The 21,188-nt window shown below is 38.5% G+C and overlaps 2 pseudogenes; both read right to left on the reverse strand.

Annotated features, from left to right (window-relative positions):
- Nucleotides 1-21,188, reverse strand: part of LOC143690615 (52 kDa repressor of the inhibitor of the protein kinase pseudogene) — a 427,237-nt pseudogene that overhangs the window by 321,822 nt on the left and 84,227 nt on the right.
- On the reverse strand, nucleotides 19,286-20,557 carry LOC143690246 (uncharacterized; annotated as a pseudogene).

Here is a 21,188-nt window from a genome sequence, read left to right on the forward strand (position 1 = left end):
TCCATCTCTTTGCAATTGTAAATAATGGTGCTATAAACATTGGTGTGCAAATGTCCGTTTGAGTTTTTGCCCTTAATTCCTTTGAGTATATTCCCAGCAATGGTATTGCTGGGTTGTATGGCAATTCTATATTCAGCTTTTTGAGGAACCGCCAAACTGCCTTCCACAGTGGTTGCACCATTTGACATTCCCACCAACAGTGGATAAGTGTGCCTCTTTCACCGCTTCCTCTCTAGCACTTGTCATTTTCTGTTTTGTTGATAATGGCCATTCTGGTGGGTGTGAGATGATATCTCATTGTGGTTTTGATTTGCATTTCTCTAATGGCCAGGGACATTGAGCATCTCTTCATGTGCCTTTTAGCCATTTGTATTTCTTCTTCTGAGAGGTGTCTGTACAAGTCTTTTTCCCATTTTGTAATTGGATTTGCTGTCTTTTTGTTGTTGAGTTGAACAATTTCTTTATAAATTCTGGATACTAGCCCTTTATCGGATATGTCGTTTCCAAATATTGTCTCCCATTGTGTAGGCTGTCTTTCTACTTTTTGATGAAGTTTTTTGATGCACAAAAGTGTTTAATTTTGAGGAGCTCCCATTTATTTATTTATTTCTTCAGTGCTCTTGCTTTAGGTTTAAGGTCCATAAAACCACCTTCAATTGTAAGATTCATAAGATATCTCCCTACATTTTCCTCTAACTGTTTAATGGTCTTAGACCCAATGTTTAGATCTTTGATCCATTTTGAGTTAACTATTGTATAGGGTGTGAGATACGGGTCCTCTTTCATTCTTTTGCATATGGATATCCAGTTCTCTAGGCACCATTTATTGAAGAGACTGTTCTGTCCCAGGTGAGTTGGCTTGACTGCCTTATCAAAGATCAAATGTCCATAGATGAGAGGGTCTATATCTGAGCACTCTATTTGATTCCATTGGTCGATATATCTATCTTTATGCCAGTACCATGCTGTTTTGACCACTGTGGCTTCATAATGTTCTTAGAGTCTGGCAGCATGAGATGTCCAGCTTCATTTTTTTTCCTCAAGATAGTTTTAGCAGTTCGGGGCACCCTGCCCTTCCAGATAAATTTGCTTATTGGTTTTTCTATTTCTGAAAAATAAGTTGTTGGGATTTTGATTGGTATTGTGTTGAATCTGTAAATCAATTTAGGTAGAAATGACATCTTAACTATATTTAGTCTTCCAATCCATGAACACGGTATGCCCTTCCATCTATTTAGGTCTTCTGTGATTTCTTTTAACAGTTTCTTGTAGTTTTCTTTGTATAGTTCTTTTGTTTCTTTAGTTAAATTTATTCCTAAGTATTTTATTCTTTTAGTTGCAATTGTAAATGGAATTTATTTCTTGATTTCCCCCTCCGCTTGTTCATTGCTAGTGTATAGAAACACTACAGATTTTTGAATGTTGATCTTGTAACCTGCTACTTTGCTGTACTCATTTATTAGCTCTAGTAGTTTTGCTGTGGATTTTTCAGGGTTTTTGACATATAGTATCATATCATCTGCAAACAGTGATAGGTTTATTTCTTCCTTTCCAATTTTTATGCCTTGTATTTCTTTTTCTTGTCTAATTGCTCTGGCTAGAACTTCCAACATGATGTTGAATAACAGTGTTGATAATGGACATCCCTGTCTTGTTCCTGATCTTAGGGAGAAAGTTTTCAATTTTTCCCCATTGAGGATGATATTGGCTGTGGGTTTTTCATATATTCCCTTTATCATTTTAAGGAAGTTCCCTTGTATTTCTATTCTTTAAAGTGTTTTCAACAGGAAAGAATGTTGAATCTTGTCAAATGCCTTCTCTGCATCAATTGAGATGATCATGTGATTTTTCTGCTTTGATTTGTTAATATGGTGTATTACATTAATTGATTTTCTTATGTTGAACCATCCTTGCATAACTGGGATGAATCCTACTTGGTCATGATGTATAATTCTTTTAATGTGTTGCTGAATTAGATTTGCTAGAATTTTGTTGAGGATTTTTGCATCTATATTTATTAGAGAGATTGGCGTGTAGATTTCTTTTTTTGTAATATCTTTGCCTGGTTTTGGTATGAGGGTGATGTTGGCTTCATAGGATGAATTAGGTAGCTTTCCCTCCACTACAATTTCTTTGTAGAGTTTGAGCAGGGTTGGTACTAATTCTTTCTGGAATGTTTGGTAGAATTCAGATGTGAAGCCATCTGGTCCTGGACTTTTCTTTTTGGGAAGCTTTTGAATGACTGATTCAATTTCTTTACTTGTGATTGGTTTGTTGAGGTCATCTATGTCTTCTTGAGTCAAAGTTGGTTGTTCATGTCTTTCCAGGAACCCGTCCATTTCCTCTAAATTTTTGTATTTATTAGCGTAAAGTTGTTCATAGTATCCTGTTATTACCTCCTTTATTTCTGTGAGGTCAGTTGTTATGTCTCCTCTTCCATTTCTGATCTCATTTATTTGCATCCTCTCTCTTCTTCTTTTTGTCAATCTTGCTAAGGGCCCATCAATCTTATTTATTTTCTCATAGAACCAACTTCTGGTCTTATTGATTTTCTCTATTGTTTTCATGTTTTCAATTTCACTTATTTCTGCTCTAATCTTTGTTATTTCTTTCCTTTTGCTTGCTTTGGGGTTAGTTTGCTGTTCTCTCTCCAGTTCTTCCAAGTGGACAGCTAATTCCCGAATTTTTGCCCTTTCTTCTTTTTTGATATAGGCATTTAGGGCAATAAATTTCCCTTTTAGCACAGCCTTTGCTGCATCACATAGGTTTTGATATGCTGTGTTTTCATTTTCAATCACCTCGAGATATTTACTAATTTCTCTTGTAATTTCTTCCTTGACCCACTGTTTGTTTAACATTGTGTTTTTGAGCCTCCATATATCTGTGAATTTTATGGCACTCTGCCTATTATTGATTTCCAACTTCATTCCTTTATGATCTGAGAAAGTGTTGTGTATGATTTCAATCTTTTTAAATTTGTTGAGACTTGCTTTGTGACCCAGCATATGGTCTATCTTTGAGAATGATCCATGAGCACTTGAGAAAAAAGGTGTATCCTGCTGTTGTGGGATGTAATGTCCTATAAATGTCTATTAAGTCTAGTTCATTTATAGTAATATTCAGATTCTCTATTTCTTTGTTGATCCTCTGTCTAGATGTTCTGTCCATTGATGAGAGCGGTGAGTTGAGGTCTCCAACTATTATGGTATATGAGTCTATTTCCCTTTTCAGTGTTTGCAGTATATTCCTCACGTATTTTGGGGCATTCTGGTTTGGTGCGTAAATATTTATGATTGTTATGTCTTCTTGTTTAATTGTTCCTTTTATTAGTATATAGTGTCCTTCTTTGTCTCTTTTAACTGTTTTACATTTGAAGTCTAATTTGTTGGATATTAGTATAGCCACTCCTGCTCTTTTCTGGTTGTTATTTGCATGAAATATCTTTTCCCAACCTTTCACTTTCAACCTATGTTTATCTTTGGGTCTAAGGTGTGTTTCCTGTAGACAGCATATAGAAGGATCCTGTTTTTTAATCCATTCTGCCAATCTATGTCTTTTGATTGGGGAATTCAGTCCATTGACATTTAGTGTTATTACTGTTTGGATAATATTTTCCTCTAACATTTTGCCTTTTGTATTATATATATCATATCTGATTTTCCTTCTTTCTACACTCTTTTCCATATCTCTCTCTTCTGTCTTTTTGTATCTGACTCTAGTGCTCCCTTTAGTATTTGTTGCAGAGCTGGTCTCTTGGTCACAAATTCTTTCAGTGACTTTTTGTCTGAGAATGTTTTAATTTCTCCCTCATTTTTGAAGGATAATTTTGCTGGATATAGGAGTCTTGGTTGGCAGTTTTTCTCTTTTAGTAATTTAAATATATCATCCCACTGTCTTCTAGCTTCCATGGTTTCTGCTGAGAAATCTACACATAGTCTTATTGGGTTTCCCTTGTATGTGATGGATTGTTTTTCTCTTGCTGCTTTCAAGATCCTCTCTTTCTCTTTGACCTCTGACATTCTAACTAGTAAGTATCTTGGAGAACGCCTATTTGGGTCTAATCTCTTTGGGGTGCGCTGCACTTCTTGGATCTGTAATTTTAGGTCTTTCATAAGAGTTGGGAAATTTTCAGTGATAATTTCTTCCACTAGTTTTTCTCCTCCTTTTCCCTTCTCTTCTCCTTCTGGGACACCCACAACACATATATTTGTGTGGTTCATATTGTCCTTGAGTTCCCTGATACCCTGTTCAAATTTTTCCATTCTTTTCCCGATAGTTTCTGTTTCTTTTTGGAATTCAGATGTTCCATCCTCCAAATCACTAATTCTATCTTCTGTCTCTTTAAATCTATCATTGTAGGTATCCATTATTTTTTCCATGTTTGCTACTTTATCCTTCAGTTCCATAAGTTCTGCGCTTTGTTTTTTCAGTTTTTCTATTTTTTCTTTATGTTCAGCCCATGTCCTCTTCATGTCCTCCCTCAATTTATCGATTTCATTTTTGAAGAGGTTTTCCATTTCTGTTCGTATATTCAGCATTAGTTGTCTCAGCTCTTGTATCTCATTTGAGCTATTGGTTTGTTCCTTTGACTGGGCCATATTCTCAATCTTTTGAGCGTGGACAGTTATCTTCTGCTGCTGGCGTCTGGGCATTTATTCAGATTTCTCTGGGTGTCGGACCCAGCAAGGTTGTAAGATTTTTCTGTGAAATCTCTGGGATCTGTTTTTCTTATCTTGCCTAGTATGTGGCGCACGTGGCACACGTTTGTCTCAAGTGTTTGGAATGGGTCTCCCCCAGTCACCGATCTCCGCGGCCTGGGGATTTCGGATCCAATTCTCTCCGTTGGTTCAGGGGCCGCGCGTAGTGGGGGCGTCAGCTGCCGCGGCTTGAGGGGACCCTGTGGCTGGTTGCGGGCCGCAGCGGGCCTGGGGGATTCCCCACCAGACCAGGAAGCCTCCTGCGGTGGGGGGGCCACCACGGCTTGTATAGCCCTCCGATCCGAGACTCGTATCCACGGACTCGAAGCCGAGACTCGAAGCTGCCCGCAAAAGAGGGGCGCTGCCTGCCTCGGCTTGGGAAACTTGCTTCTCCGATACTCTCAGCCGGGCCGGGAAGGAGGGAGGGAGTACCTTGGACCGCCGCAGCTGCCGCTGATCGGGAAATTGCGCGCCACTTGGGGTTCTCACCGCAGCCGAGTCTTGCAGCCAGTCTAGCCAGCCCAGACTTTGGATAGCCCTCTGATCCGAGATTCGTAGCCACAGACTCAAAGCCGAGACTCAAAGCTGCCCACAAAAGACGGGCGCTGCCTGCCTCGGCTAGGGAAACTTGCTTCTCCGATACTCTCAGCCAGCCCGGGAAGGAGGGAGGAAGTAGCTCGGACCGCCACAGCTGCCGCTGATTGGGAAATCGCGTGTCACTCGGGGGTCTCACCGCAGCCGAGTCTCGCAGTCAGACTAGCCAGCCCAGACTGGGTTACGATGTGTGTCCATTCCCTGCTGTAGCCCCAGGAGCTGTTCTGTACTGTTTCTGTTCACCTATTAGTTGATTTGGAGTCGGAGGAACTAAGATGCATGTACCTTACTAAGCCGCCATCTTGGATCCCCCCCTGAGTTTTTCTTATATTCCCTTTATCATGTCTTGGAAGTTCCCTTCTATTCCTATCCTTTGAAGTATTTTCATCAAGAAAGGATGTTGAATTTTCTCAAATACTTTTTTGCATCAAATTGAGATGATCATGTGGTTTTTCTTCTTTGATTTGTTAATGTGATGTATTACATTATTTGATTTTGAGTTATTGAATTAGCCTTGCATACCTGGAATATATCCCAATTTGTCATGGTGTATAATTGTTTTAATGTGCTGCTGCATTCGATTTGCAAGTATTTTGTTGAGAATTTTGCATCAATATTCATTAAAAAGATTGGTCAATAATTTTCTTTTTTTGTCTGGTTTTGGTATTAGGGTGATGTTGGCTTCATAGACTAAGTTTGAGAGCTTTCCCTCCTCTTCAGTTTTTTGAAAATTTTGTGTAGGATGGGTACTAATTCTTCTTGAATGCTTGATAGAATTTGCATGTGCAGACATCTATTCCTGACTTTTCTTTTCTGGATGCTTGATTTTCTCAAAGAACCAATGTCTAGTTTTGTTAATTCTCTCTTGTTTTCATGTCTTCAATTCCTTTTATTTCTGTTCTAACCTTTGTTATTTTTTTCCTTCTATTTTCTTTGGGGTTACATTGCTCTTCTTCCTCTAGTTCCTCTAAGTGAGCTGTTATTTAATCAAGTTTTTGTCTTTCTTCTCTTTTTATAGGCATTAAGGATATTAAATTCCCCTCTCAGCACCACCTTTGCTGCATCCCATAAGTTCTGGTAGTTGTATTTTCATTGGTCTCAAGACATTTACTGATTTGGCTAGTAATTTCTTCCTTGACACATTGATTATTTAAGTGTATGGTGCTTAGCTTCCATACATTTGCAAATGATCTGACCTTCTAGATGCTATTGATTTCCAACTTCATTCTATTATGATCTGATTTAAAATTACTTTCAATAATTTTAAATTTATTAAGACTTGCTTTGTGACCCAACATGTGGGCTACATGGGAGAATGATCCATGAGCACTGGAGAAGCATATACATCATGCAGTTTTGTGGGGTGTAGGTATTCTATAATGTGTGTTAAGTCTAGCTAATTTATCATATCATTTGTGCTATTCAAGATTCCCTAGAGAAACAAAACCAACAGGAGGAATCTGCAAATATGAGATTTATAAAGGTGTCTTACACAACGGTACGAATGAAAAGTCCAAAATCTATAAGGTGGGCTGTAAAGTTGGCAGCTCCAGTGAAAGTTCTGGACAAACTCCATAGGAGAGGTTCATGGGCTGAAGAAGCAGTGAAAGAATCTCTCTTCTTCCCTAAATGCCTTCAACTGATTGGATTATCTCATTGTGGGGAGGCATCCCTTAATTGATTGTAATCAGCCACAGATTATCCTTGTAGCAATAGTCAGGCCATTGCTGACAAGACAACTGGGTATAATCATTTGGCCAAGTTGACACCTGAATCTAACCATCACAGTCTGTTCTATCTGACTAATTGTGACAATCATGGGGAAATAGGACTGAGACTAAACAATGGAAGAAAAGAAGAATTTTCCAGGAATAAAGGAAATATTTCTGTGCACTTGGCAGTTATACACATCACCATGCAACATGCTTAATTTCCTAATAAAACACAATAATAGGCATATGCTTCCATTAACAATACTCAACTGTCCTGCGTACAACCAGAAATGCACTACATCTGTCCAGAATATTGTGTAAAACCTTACATAATGTTCTTTATTAAATGTTATATATTATGATTTAAATATTATAACATGGACAAGACACCTTGTGTCAGAGTATAAGAGGAAAACAAAATATTTGCTTATGTACAGATGCAAACATACTCATATCAAAACAAGGAGGAAATATTCATACAACCACAGTTCTCATTTCTGTAACTGGTCACATAGTCATAGTACATATTTATCACTACGCATTCCATGTTCCCTTTTCTCTCAGCAAGCACTTCCACACTTTGCCAGGTGTGATGCCGCAGACCTTCATTCCTGAATTTTTGGGCCATTAATGATTCTGCCTGGATTGGGATGTTGCAGTTTTCCATTGATTTTAATCATAAGGCATGGTAGTACTGGTAGATGTCCTATGGGATCTCCTATATTCCAGGAAAATTCTTCTGTTCCTCCATTGGCTAGTCTCAGTCCTATTTTCCCCTGAAAGTCATGATCAGTTACCCTAGACAGAATAGTAATCTCCTTTCATGCCTGTTGATTCAGTGGCATGAACAGCCCAAAGTGGCCAGGTGCAGTCTTAATTTCCAATTCAATGGAATCATTGTTATACTTCCTGGAAAGATCATTCCTCCTTTTGGAACTAAGACCTGTAGACCAAAAGAGTTTGAGGGCTCAGGGACAGGAAGCAAAAATTTTCCCAGTGGATCACTAGGGGATGATAGTAGTGGTGCCATTCCTATTTCTACCTCTTGATTCCTGGACCCATGAATCCAGGCTATGGAAGAAATAGCACCATAGAGTTTATGCTGATTCAGAGCATACACATCTTCCTGGAGAACATTGCTCCAGGCCTGCAAGGTATTGCCACCTAGTTGTCACTGTAATTGGGTCTTCAAAAAGCTATTTCCCAATTCTACCAACCCAGCTACCTCTAGATGATGGGGAATCAAGAAATTCCATGAGCATGTGCCCATTTCCACACTTCATTTCCTGTGAAGTGGGTTCCTTGATCAGAAGCAATGCTATGTGAAATACCATGATGGTGGATAAGGCATTCTGTAAGTCCACATATGGTAGTTTTTGCAGAAGCATTGTATGCAGGGAATGCAAACCCATATCCAGAGTACATGTCTATTCCAGTTAGAACAAATTGCTGCCCCTTCCATAATGGGAGTGATCCAATGTAATCAACTTGCTACCACGTAGCAGGTTGATCAGCTCAGAAAATGGCGCCATATCAGGGACTGAGTGTGGGCCTCTGTTACTGGCAGATTGGGACTCAACAGTGGCCATGGCAAGGTCAGCCTTCGTGAGTGGAAGTCCATGTTGATAAGCCCATGCATAACCTCCATCCCTACCACCATAACCACTTTGTTCATGAACCCATTGGGAAATGGCAAGACTGGCTGAGGAAAGAGGATGACGTGTATCGACAGGATGGATCATCTTATCCATCTGATTATTAAAATCAGAGGGGACACAAATATTTTCAAGTTCTTTGCCCACTCAGAAATGTCTATCCACATACCTCTTCCACAAACCTCCTTGTCACCAATTTTCCAATCATGCTACTTCCAAGTTCCTAACCATCCAGCCAAAGTATTGACAAAGTCCCATGGGTCAATATACAAATGCACTATGGCCAGTTCTCTTCCTTAGCAAAATGAACAACCAGATGCACTGTTCAAAGTTCCACCCCCTGGGAGGATTTTTCCTCACTCTTTAAGGACATCTAATAATGTAGTTGTAGAGTGTAGCTGTCCACTTCTTGGTGGTGTCTGCATATCATGCAGAATCATTTGTGAACCAGGCCTGAGTTTTCTCCGCCTCAGTTAACTGACTATAAGGAATGCCCCAAGAGGCCATTACTCTGGTCTGGGGAAGAGAAAGTAATGTGGAAGGAGTGGGGCTATGGGCATTTGGGCCACTTCCTCATGTAACTAATTTGTGCCTTCAGGACCTGCTTGAGCCCTATCTCTAATATATCATTTCCATTTTATGATGGAGTGTTGTTGTGCATGCCCAACTTTATTAGTTGATGGGTCAGACAACACCCAGTTCATGATAGGCAACTCAGGCCTCATGGAATCTTGGTGGCCCATGGTTAAGTGTTCAGTCTCTGCTAAGGGCCAGTAGCAAGATAAAAGCTGTTTTTGAAAAGGAGAATAGTTGTCTACAGCAGATGTTAAGACTTTGCTCCAAATTCCTAAGTTTCTGCATTGTTTATTCTCCTATAAGGGCCTACCAAGAACTACAGACAGCATCCCTATTTGCCACCTACATCTCCAGAACCATTTGATCTAATGGATTTCATGGCTCTAGTAGCAGAGCAGCTTGTCTAACAGCCTGGATCTATCACAGATCCTCCTCTTGTTCCAGTTCCCACTCAAAACTAGTAGCTTTTCTGGCCACTTGGTAAATGGGAGTAGCACACCCAAATAAAGAATATGTTGTCTCCAAAATCCAAAGAGGCCAACTAGACATGGTGCTTCCTTTTTGGATGTAGGAGGGGCCAGATGCAATAGCTTATTCTTTACTTTAGAAGGGATATCTCAACATGTCCCATACCACTGGACACTAAAAATTCCACTAAGGTGGAAGGCTCCTGTATTTTTGTTGGATTTATCTCCCATCCACTGGCTACAAATCCCTTATCAATAAGTGTAGAGTAGTTGCTACTTCCTGCACACTAGGTCTAATTGGCATGATATCATAAATATAATGGACAACTGTGATGTCTTGTGGAACATCACAAAGTCCTTGCCAACAAGGGTTAATATATCTCTGAGGACAGTGAAGGTTTTCTGCTGGCCGTGCTGAGTGTATGCAAACTGTTGCTGGTGGTCCTTAATGACAGCTATTGAGAAAAAGTGTTTGCCAGAGCAATAGCTGCATACAAGGTACCAGGCAATGTGTTGATTTGCTCAAGCAATAATATCACATCTGAAACAGCAGCTGCAATTGGAGTCACCACCGCAGTAAGTTTATGATAATCCACTGTCATCCTCTAAGTCCCATCTGTTTTCTGCACAGGCCAAATAGGAGAGTAGAGTGAGGATGTGGTGGGAATCACCAACCCTGCATCCTTCATATTCTTTACAGTGGCACTAAACTCTGCAATCCCTCTAGGAATACAGCATCACTTTTGCTAGGTAGGGGCAGTTCTAGTCTCTTTGACTTGGCCTTTCCTACCATAATAGCCCTCAGTCCATGAATCAGAGAACGAATGTGTGGATTCTGGCAGTTGCCAAGTGTGTCAATTGTAATTATGCATTCTGGAACTGGGGAAATGACCACAGAATTGGTCAGGGAACCCACTGGACCCATTGTGAGTTGGATCTAACCTAAAACTCAGTGATCATCTGACCTCCATAAGCCCCTACTCTGATGGACCAGAGTGATGTTTTGAGTATCCTGAAATTAATGTCACTTCTGAATCAGTGTGTAATAGTCCCTGATTATTAGGATAAAAACAGGATAAAAGCTGTTTTTGAAAAGGAGAATAGTTATCTGCAGCAAATGGTAAGGTTTTGCTCCAAAATCCACAGGTCTCCTTGGGGAATGCTGGGAAAAGGTTAGCAGTATAAGTTTTGGGCAGAGTAAAGAGTCCTTCCCTAAGAATATCAGGACCTCCCCTTATTTGAAGGGCTCTGGTCTGTAAACTGTCTCAAGTCTGGGAATTGATTAAGGGATCATGACTCTCTGCTTTTGTAATTCAAGCTAGACTTCTGATCACTTGACCTAGAATTCTGCTATATAGTTCAAATTAGAATTTAGAATGCCCATATATATTTTTTCTAGTTACCCCATGATCTAATAGCCAATGCACAAATCTCTGTGAGTCAGATTATTCTGACTGCTGCTTTGAGTCTGCTGTCCATTGTGGTGGCCATGCTCACCTTGTTTATGGTGATTAACTTTTACCAAATTGACTTTTGCCAACTTGAGATCTGATCATCTCCATTGTGTTTAAGTACTCCAACTCAGTGACAGAAGTTCCCACAGTGATATCTGACCTACAAAAAAGAGCAACTACAGAGCTCTTCAGGGATGATGGAGCTACTTTCTTGAATTTATTAGTCAAGGTTCTGGTGAAAGTTGTGTCCTTTGGACATTCCTGAGGTGTATGAGCAAGTCTTCCATTATAAATCCACTCTAACATCCAATCTCTCTAAGCCTTAGGATACCCTCTTCTACATTATACTATGGCAGTTCTGGCATTCCTACTTCAGGTAATGTCAGCCATCTTTTGATCCATATTTCAGTCAACCATGCAAACAAATAGCTAATCCCTTTCTAACGCCTCGAGCTACAATACTGAATACATAATTTCTGCTTAGTGAATCTATATCAATAATTTCAGCTTGATACAACTTTATATTCTTTTCACCATTATCCCACACCCCTAATATCCATTCTCATACATATTCCCCTGATTTCTGTCTACATAGATTGGAAACTCATGCAAATCTTTTGGAGTATAGTACATCTCCTCATGGGTCACACGTTGTACCTCACCTTTTGGGTTGGGACTTTAGTTACAGGTCTTAAAGAAAAGAGGTTTGGGGGGAGTGTCATAAAAAGAAATAAAAGTTCCTTGAAGCTAATTACCTCAGGACATTCCTTTGCAGTTTCATCTGTTGAAATAGGATTAGTTGCTCCAGACAGAGCATTGAGGGCTATTTCCCAGGAGAGGTAGTTACAGGTTTAGTAGGTGCTGAAGGGTTAATCTCCTTAGGTGGAGGTTGGATGGCAGACTCCTCTGAGGACACTGGAGCAGAAGTTATATCTTCAAGGTGGGCTGGAGTTCAGGAATCTCTTTCCTCAGGGAAGTCTATTACAGGTCTAACTAGTAAAAGCTCAGCAGATTTCAGGCATCCTGTCTCCCCTTTGCCATCATTATCAAGCCATTAGTCACCATTCCACATTTCAGGATCCCATTATTTAACAATCAAAGCCTTTACTTTAACAGCAGACACCCTGCAAGTTTGAGATTTTAGTTTATGTTGTAAATTTGCTACTTGCACGATGAGGCTTTGCGCCTGGTTTTCAGAAATCTCAAGTCTGACCACAGGAAATATGATTTTCTTTCAGGGCATACATGGAAATGTATACATCATTCATATGGTGCTTAAGGTGCAAATTTGAAGCCTTCAGTTCATCCCTTTCCCTCATCACTATATCAAGCACATCTAACAACAATCAGCCAACATTATTATACTTCTTAATTCCAGAAAATTCCATAAAGGTGTAAAAAACATTATCACCCAGAGCCTTGCCTCATATAAGCATACAATTAGCAGTATCTAATGGTGATATTTTGAGTATCTCTTTTGCCAACTCATCCTATGGACTGTCAATGCCATCTTGATTATTGGAAACAGAGTCATTAGTGCCCCTGAGTATAGTCAGAGTAGAAAACTAATTGTAAAAAGCCATTTTTAAGAATCTGATTCTCAAGAATTATTCCTGGTACCAAGCTGTGTTAGTCAGAGTTCTCTAGAGAAACAGAACCAACCAGAGAGATCTGTAAATATTAAATTTGTAATGGTGTCTCAGGCAACCATAGAAATGGAAGAGTCCAACAACTGTAGGACAGATTGTGAAGCTGGCAGCTCCAATGAAGGGGTGGATGAACTCTACAAGAGAGGTTCACTGGTTGAAGAAACAGTGAAAGAGACTTTCTTCTTCCTTCAAAACCTTCAAGTGATTGGATTATCTCATTGTGGGAGACTTGCCTTAGTTGATTGCAGTTGTGATCAGCCATGAAATATCTGTGTAGCAACAGTCAGGCCAGTGCTTGCCTGACAAGACAACTGGGCATGATCATTTAAGTTGACTTGAGATACTAACCATCACACTATTCAACATCTATGTTTCTTTATGGATCATCTGTCTGGATGTTCTATCCATTGATGAGAGTATTATATTGAAATCTTCAACTATTTTTGGAGAATTTTCTACTTTTCCCTTTACTGTTGTCGGAATGTGCCTCATGTATTTTGGAGCACTCTGCCTTGGTGCATAAATATTTTTGATTGTCATGTCTTCTTGATGCATTGTCCCTTTTGTTAATAAATAGTGCCCTTCTTAGTTTCTTCTATTGTTTTAAATTTAAAGTTTAATTTTTCTGATATTAGTATTGCTACTCCCATCCTTTTCTGGATGTTTCTGTGAAGTATCTTTTTCCAGCCTTTCATTTTCAACCTATTTTTGTCCTTTGGTCTAAATTGAGTCTCTTTTAGACACCTTACAAATGAGTCCTGATTTTTAATCCATTCTGCCAGTCTATGTCTTTTTATTGGGGAATTTAAACCATCAATATTTAATGTTAATACTGTAAAGGCAGTACTTTCTTTTACCATTATGTCTTTTGGATTTTATATGTCATACCTTCCCCCGACCCTTCCTGATAATCTTCATTTCTCAACTCTTCTCCACATCCCTCTCAACTGTCTCTTCTTATCTGCCTATAATGCACACGTTAGTATTTGTTTTTGAGCAAGTATCTTGTGCATGAACTCTTACAGTGTCTGTTTGCCTGAAAATATTTTAAGCTCTCACTTATTTTGAAGGAATGTTAAGCCAGATATAGCATTCTTGTTTGACAGATATTCTCTTTCATACAATAAATACATCATAACACTACCTTCTCACCTTCATGGTTTCAACTGAGAAACCTGTAGCCTTGCCAAGCTTCCTTTGTATGTGATGGATGACTTTTCTCTTGCTGCTTTCAGAATTTTCTCATAGCCTATGACAATTGACAATCTGATTAGTAGGTATCTGGAATAGGTCTGCTTGGATCCAATCTGTTTGGTGTACACTGTGCTTCTTGGATCTGTAATTATATGTCTTTCATAAGAGATGAGAAATTTTCAGTGATTATTTCCTCCATTATTCTTTCTGCTCCTTTTCTCTTCTCTTCTCTTTCTAAGATACCCATTACATTTTATTTGTGCACTTAATTGTGCCATTCAATTCCCTGAGCTCCTACTTCTATTTTTCCATTCTTATGTGTGTGTGTGTATATGTCAGAGGTTCTATCCTCTAGTTCACTAATCCTTTCTTCTGTGTCTTCACACTGCTGTTGAAACTCTCCATTTTGTTTTTCATCTCTTCTACTGTGTGTTTCATTCCAATATGTTCTGCCATTTATTCTTTTGAGTTCTTCTTTATGTTTGCCCAATGTCTTCTTTATAGCCTTCATCTCTTTTGCCATATCTTTCCTCAACTCATTGACTTGATTTTTGATGTGATTTTGCATGCTTGTTTGAGCAGCTTTAATTAATTGTTTCAATTCATGTATCTCATTTGGAATGTTAAGTAGTTCCTTTTACTAGGCCATATCTTCATTTTTCTTAGTATGCTTCATAATTTTTTGCTGGTGTCCAGGTATCTGATTTCCTTGAGTAGTTTATTCTGCAGAATATTTTCACTCTTTTACCTGGAGTTTTCACACTGGTTGGCTTTGTTTTCTATCTGCTCTTTCTTGTTCAGTTCAACTTATTCTAGCACAGTTTCTGTTCAACTGGTCAGAGTTTTTAGCTCTTATTTTTCTGGTTCTTGCCGTGTCTCTACGGAAATCATTTTTAGTGGAGGGTTTCCCAAACATAATTGACCTAAATCATATTTTAACAGACCAGCCAGGCCCAGTTCTCAGGAGGAAAGTGTAATAAATATCAGAATTCTTTGAGTGTGAGACACAGCTGTTGTTAGACTTTCCTGTGAACCTCTTGGTTCTGTGATTTTCTTCCCTTACCCAACTGGTGGAAATTGCCAGCCCTTGTCTTCCTGCCAGCATAAAGTGATGTGGTGTCTTTAATTCTCAGCAGACTTCCCTGCCAGATGCATGGATCAGATAGTTGCTGAGATAGAAGGCAAGCATATGCTGTTTCTGTTTTCCAGTCTCTGGAGCCTGAAACTCTGAAGGGGGCTGCCACTTGTGGTGGGCCAAGCGCCCACCCCTACCCCCACTTTTCTTGGTGGAAACATATGCCCTTTAGGGAATAATCTCCCTCACTTGACACATTACTTTGTCCTTCAGACCTACCTTAATTAAGCCTTTGCCTGGATCTTGCTTAAAGTTGAAAATGCCTCATGCTTTCTCTAATGAGTTACTTAGGAGAGTTTAAACAAAAAGAAAAAAGGAAAAAAGATAGCCCTTTTTCAGAGCCAGTGTCCAACTCCATGTTTTGCCAGGAAGAGCTGGAGTTGATATCTGGCTTTATGTGCCACCTTTCTTGGGGCACAGCCTTTTCAAGTACTCTGAGCTTAGCTAACACCAAAGCTTCCACCTATATTTGTTTTTATTTTATTTTGCTTCCTGTTAGCTCCACCTCCTCTCTGCTGGGACTAAAATTGAAATTGGAACTTGGCTGAGCTGCCTTCTTTGTTCCCAGTAGGGACGACTTAAAAATATGCCCTTTGGGGAATTGCCTCCCTTAACTTACCAAAAAATTATTTAGTTAGTTTGATTCTCACATATACTTTAATTCTGCCCTTGCGTGGGGTAGGGTTTAAGCCTGATTAGGGCCACAACTCTAAACTAGTGGGTCATTAAAATAAAAAATCAGGGAGAAAAAATCACTTTTCAGCACCAGCCTCCATCCTCTGAGGTTTGATAATCAAGAACCCTGGTTGGTACATAGCTCCATGTGCCCATTTTCTTGAGGTCCAGCTCTTTTCCAGTATTCTGATCTTATCCAACTCTAGAAGATATTTTTTTCCATCAGCCCACTTTCTCTCTGCTTGGGAAAAATCTCCCAGTTCCTCTTTTCTTTTCTCCAGGTCTGTCTGTGCTCAGAGATTGTATTCAGCAGTCCAAGTTTGTTAATCAATTCCACAATTGAAGTTTGGTTGAGCTATCTTACATCCTTCTAGTACAGAAGGCTTATTTACCCTTGGAGACCCAAATCCAATACAGTCTGCTGCCCAGATGGGGAGGGGCAATTTCTTCTATTGCTTGGGGGATTTACAGTTCGACAAGGTATCTTTGCCATTCCACCATACTGGGGTATGTTATGAGTCCTGTCATAGAAAACCCTCAAATAGGTGTTTGAGACTGTTTCTAGTTATATACTAGCTGCACTAGAGGGCCAACCAAATCCAACACCTCACTACACTGCCTTCTTCTTCACTATATATTTTCCCTTCATTTTGTTTTTATTATAGCATGTTTGCTTAATTCATAGCAAGTAGAAAATAAGCTGGGTCTTGTTTTGATCCAAACATTGATGTTTTAAAGGTTGTATACAATATTTGTTAAAAAGAATATATAAGAATACCTTTTTTCAGGCTTCTATAAGAAAGAAAATACAAAGTTTAACTCCACAACTTTGCTCTTTGCTAGAACTGCAAACTACTGCTACAGTTTTAAGTAGTCTTTTTGTTGTTTAGACTACATATACAGGAAAATCTGAAAAAAATTAAAGAAACATGCATATAAATGACTGCACAGCATAACATGAACATTAACTGCTAACAATAAGGAAATGAAAGTTAGAAATATTATCAAATATACAAAGGCCCTTTAAACACATTCTATAAACAGTATTTACAGACCATCCTTTGTTCTTTACTGTTGCTTCCTGTTGAAACAGAGCTTGAAGGATATTAAGGAATGATGAGAAAGAGAGAGAGAAAGGAAGAACAGAAAGACAGACACAAATGGGTTCAGGGGGTCTGAAGCTTAACTCTACATCAGACATCAGACATCAGACAACTTTATTCTCAACGAGATCCTGGTTATATACCACAGGATGTCAATAGATATGCAGGCATTTCCTGAGGGAGCAAAGTTCTTATCTTACAGTGTACTTCATACTTAACATAACCATTTGGGGTAAACGTTCTCTTCCTCCCAGACTGCTCTACATAACAATCTCCACAGTTTACTGCTGCCATCCTGAGGCCAGCTGCTTCCAACAAATTCTGTAGGTCTTATTTTAAACCCTTGGCTCCTACACTTTACAGGCAGGACTAGATAGCTAAAACCAAAAATGAAAAAGTAATCCTCTAAAACGAGTCATTTTTCCATAATATTTCTTACTTAAACCTGCAAGTAAGCAATCTTGACATTTGTAAAGATGCTAGCTTTTATTCTGAAATGAGGTTGGACATGCTATCAAGTTATTTTTGTGGATCCCAAAACATCTTTCATAGAAATAATAGAAATGATAAATGGTTAAATGTATCATTTTCTCATTTTTAGCCAGGTACTGCCAACTACAATAATGTACTAATTACCAATGAGTACACTAATAATCAATCAAAAACTCAAGAAATGCAACTCTTACTGAAAATGGATTATTCTTTTCTCCCAAATTATTTAAAATTTCATGACACCACAGAACCCCCCTAGTAATGGGAGTGTTGTCTTTCAGCTTGCCTCATATAAAGTAAACTGAGGTGTGAAGAGCAACCTTCCCTCATAAAGATGTAAGCAGATTTTGATACAAAAGCACAAACCAACTGAGTGCTAATTTACACTATGCCCACCCACAAACAAAGCCTACTTTGAAACAATCTACATGCTTCCAATAACGGTAAGAAAACTAAGCTCTACCATGATCAACCATGCTCCTTAAAATTTAGAATAACTACAAAACAGCATTCCCCTTAAAATTACTCCTGTCATCAAAGATATGCTCAAATTTAAGGTGAGTTTTTCTGATGTTTTGTATGTTTTATATCTTCATAGAAACCAGAAAAAAACAGTGAAGCCTGTTTCAGTTAAAAACTCAATTCCCTGAAAATGCTACTTAACTAATTGTCATCATTATCCAAGGCAGTGGGGATACCAAAATAACTATTCCACATTGCTAAATAGACTATTATAACAGGCCTAGACATCTGGATAAGGCATTAAAGGTCTACCCTGAACTTACATGTTTCTAGGCAGTCAGTGTTGTACTATGGCTACAACTTCACTTTTGTATCATTCTATTTTATTAACAAGCTACACTTCTAGATAAACAGTTCCACCAAATATGAATATGAAAGTTTATCTTGAATAAAACACTGTTGTAAATCATAGTTGTACTGGTTTGAAAAGATTTATTTAGAAAAATCATGTTTTAATCCTAATCAATCTTGTGGGAACAACCATTTCTTCTAATCCCTGTTCAGTTCTATAGATCGGAAACTTGATTAGATTATCTCCACAGAGATGTGACCCAATCAATTGTGGGTTTTAAAACTTGAATAGGCAACAACGTGTCTCCACCATTCTACCTGGGTCTTGATTAGTTTACTGGAATCCTATAAAAGAGGAGACATTTTGGAGTAAGCTTTGGAATGATGGGGCAACAAAGAGAATGACCGGAGAGCAACAGAGCAGAGTCACAAGAATGATGGGAGAACCAGAGTCCATCAGCCAGTGACCTTTGGAGATGAAGAAGGAGAAGGTCTCCGGGGAGCTTAGTAAAGCAAGAGGCTTGGAAAGGAAACTAGAAGACATCACCATGTTCCCCATGTGTCCTTCCAGCTGAGAAAAAATCCTGACATTCATCTGCCTTCTTGAACCAAGGTATCTTTCCTGGATGCCTTAGATTGGACATTTCTGTAGTCTTGCCTTAATTGGGACATTTCCACAGCCTAAAAGCTGTAAACTAACAATTTATTAAATTCCCCTTTTTAAAAGCCATTCCATTTCTGGTACATTGCATTTCAGCAGCTACAAGCTATAACACTGGTCAACCAACATCTTCTCATCAATACTTTAAGCATAAAAAGATGAGAATCTTTACAAAAATATGCAGAGACACCACAAATTGGTAACTGCCCATTAACATTAAACAAACTGCACTCTTAAAAGTGTCTTCTCAACAGCATAGCATTTTAATTATAACCATTGCCTGGTACAGGCAAAGCTAACAAGTGTCTTTGTTTCTTAAACTTCATTGCAACATTGTGTTCCTGATAATTTAAGTAAGCCAATGAGTAAATGAATGATACATGCCTAAAAAAATCATGGTTTAAGCTATTAGTGGTCACTGGATTTAGGACTAGTCCAAGACCTTGATCTAGATTTTGATCTAGATCTAGGCTATGATCTTGACTGAGATTTGCATCTAGGTGGTTCTTTTTTCCTTGATTCCTTTTCAGATCTTGAGCCAAACTTATGTGTTTTGGAATCTGTTTTAGAGGTGCTTCTAGTTTTGGCATGAGATGCAGATCTACTATTTGATTTAGGCTTCATTTCTCTCTTGGGCTGAGACTTGGAATGTGATCTTGAATTGTATTTAGATTTTGAAAATGATCGATTTCAGCATTTGAATCTATCATCATCAGAATGGCTTTTGGATGCCATAGTTTTCCAGTCAGTCTACTGTTTCTAGGACTATAAGATCTTCTGTAGTTGTAATCAAAAGACCAACTTCTTGATCTCCTTCTTTCGTAACTTTGGCTTCTAGAATGTCTATATCTGTCACAATTATCATAGTGTGAGGAACTGTATACATTCCTCCCTTCCTGGGCTTTCATTTGATTTGGTGTCTTCTGATTCCCCTGGGCAAACTGAATTTCAATTTGACATCCACAAATCCATTTTCTGTCCAAATTATATAATGCATCTTCAGCATTACAAGCATCCCCAAATTGAAAATAAGCAGATTCTCTTGGACGATGAGTGTGGAAATCAAGTGGAACATACACATCACTAAAGGACCATAGTGACCAAATTTTTAATGTAAATCTTCAGACCTGGTGTCATTGGCCTTGTTCCCCATGAGCAAAGATGTGTTGGTGCAGATAGTGGGACCATGGCAGTGGCATAGAGTAAAGGCCACAGGAACTAATGCACTCAACAAATTTTCTGTGGTTCCAATGGCGGGTCCTCAGACACATCTATGCTGTAGTTTTAAACATATTTTTCATAACTGCTTTAATTTACTTATCTGTTAATTCCAACATTATCTAAATCATGTCAGAGTTGTTTTCTATTTACTATTTATCTTGTGGATATGGATCTCAAGTCTTACTTCTTTGCATCCAAAATATTTTTATGATATGCTGCCTATTTATGGGTGCATTTTCTGTAGCTATTGATTTTTTTCTTCAGTTAGATAATCCAATCATATACGTGCTAAATGTTTTTGTGACCTCTGAAGCTTTTCTAGGTGGGTTTAGAATAATTACTATATTCTATGGTTATATTTGTCCTACTTTTAACATGTGGATTTTCTGGAATTGCAGTTAAATAACTAAGGTGTCCAGAAATCTTCCACAGATCTGACTGTTCAGAAATACTGTGCATCCCAACCTCAAGAAACCATCATATTCTTAACAATGAGCAAGGAGATTCCTACACTGAAGATAGATAATCAGATAAAATTTCAGCCCAGGTATAATTCTGGAATTTTCAAACTTTCAGAATAGATAAGGTGTACATGCAGCCCATATAATCTATCACTGCAGTTATAATTATAGAGAGAATACTGTTTGGTACATGTCTTGGGGGCACTCAAATTTAACTGTCTATTCCTAAAAGATGTAATATCAGCTTTCTTAATTGTTTAGGGAATAGTGAATATGACCATCAATTGATGGGGGGATGCAATCCCAGTTTTCAGGTATTAGAATACATAGAGGATTGATAACAGATTAATGGTCACACTTGATAGAATGTGAGAAAAATACAGATTAGATCATTGCAAGATTGAGGGCATTCTTACAGGAACCAACCAATGTTATAAGCTAAATATTTGCAATAGTTGGCTGATGATGATTTCCATCAGCATGATGTTTAATTACAGTTTAAAGTGAAATTTACTTCAGTGATCAATCTGTAATAATTAAAGGAATGCTTCAAAGTCAGCCACTCTGCCACAATCAATGTATGAATAATATGCTTACAAATATTGCCAGAATTACAAAGTGTCTGCTGG

The sequence above is a fragment of the Tamandua tetradactyla genome, chromosome 7 (assembly GCF_023851605.1).
Source record: "Tamandua tetradactyla isolate mTamTet1 chromosome 7, mTamTet1.pri, whole genome shotgun sequence".
NCBI lineage: Eukaryota > Metazoa > Chordata > Mammalia > Pilosa > Myrmecophagidae > Tamandua > Tamandua tetradactyla.